Below are 1,579 nucleotides of genomic sequence, written 5' to 3'. Positions count from 1 at the left end.
ATAGCATTTCTATGGGATCGCATATGTGGATTTTTCTGGACAGAGTTGAGCTCTAGAAGGGCTTTCAATAAAGTTGCATGTCTTAGTTCCCTTTGTGCTTAAAAACAGAATAGTACAGACAAGATAATTTCTCATGACCAGAAAATGTATTTCAGGAGGAAATACAACAGGAGGAGGGTTCTGCTCCTTACCTCTGGCAGAGGAGCAGAGAGAAAGAGAGGGAATGTGAGAGGATGAGAACATATGAGAGGATACAGGGGGGCTGAACTTGCTTTTGCCACAAACTCACTTGCAAGTGGACGTTAATCCACCCACATAGACAAAGCATTTGTGCCCTAATTGTCTCTCAACATTACTGCATGGGGATTAGGTTTCCAGCACAGGAGTTGGTTGCACATTTATTCTGTAGCTATGTGGGGGCTGAGGTGAAGGAATTTCAGGAGCAGAAGAGGAGGGACAGACATAATTCTGGCTTCTGGTCAGTGTCTCTCTCATCTTGTTTTTGTGGTTTTGTTTACTTGTTGTATGGGGCCTTTGCAATGTGCTACATCCCCAGCCCTTTAAAATTTTTAAATATTACTTTTAGACAGGATCATGCTAAGTCACTAAGTTGCCCATGGTTGGCTTGAATTTATGACCCTCCTGTCTCAGTCTCTGTTATGGTTTGTGTCTAGATGTCCCCTAAAGCCTCATGCAGTCATGGGGCAGACTTCTAGAGCGATTAATTCATGATCCAATGCTAGGATTATGGGCGTGAGTGCTGCTGGGATTATTTTTGTGGGCGACACCTGCCCTGGAGCAGAGAGCCTGAGTGCAATATAAGGAAGGGAGAGAGACTTGCGCTCTGTTGCTTTTCCTTTTTGCTCTTGCTTTGTTGCTGTTTTTTGCCATCATAAACTGCTGCCCTCTGCCATATGTCACTCTGCCTTGGAGCCAGCTGAGTATGGACTGAAATCTCCACAAACTGTGAGCTAAATAAATCTTTCCTTCCTTAATTTTGGGTGTTGGGTATTTTGTCCCAGCAATGAGAGAACCAAGACATCCCAGCTACGAGAGAAAAGTAACTGAGACAGTCTTCTACACAGCTGGGACTATAGGCAAAGCTCAGCTGTCCTTACATTCTTCCATCTCACTCAGCATCATGGACACTGGGTTTTTCACAGCCACCTGTCCTGGTGGGCTCATGGCTCTCCTGCCTGCCTCTCCTGTGGCTCCCCCCTGGGTTGATAGCATCATCTCTGGATCCCCTCCCCATCTCCCACAGAGTCCTTCAGCCAGGCACTGGTGGACATTCAGAGGCCTACATCTCCTGGACTGGACTCAGCCTAGACCTTTACCGAGACATAGACAGAGCAGGGTAAAATGGGATGTTGCCCAACTGGTGACCAGAGGAAGAAAACTGCTGCAAGGGAGATGGAGATAAGGGTAATGAGGGATCCAATGAGCCCTTGTGACAGAAAGTGATTTCAGGAGAATTCCTAGCACTGGGGATATAGCACTCAGTGGTGGGCACGTGCCTGGCAAGGGGAGAGAGAGAGAGAGAGAGAGAGAGAGAGAGAGAGAGAGAGAGAGAGAGAGA

Source organism: Octodon degus, unplaced genomic scaffold, assembly GCF_000260255.1.
Source record: "Octodon degus isolate 3935 unplaced genomic scaffold, OctDeg1.0 scaffold00342, whole genome shotgun sequence".
Classification (NCBI taxonomy): Eukaryota; Metazoa; Chordata; class Mammalia; order Rodentia; family Octodontidae; genus Octodon; species Octodon degus.
Note: the sequence above shows the minus strand (reverse complement) of the source record.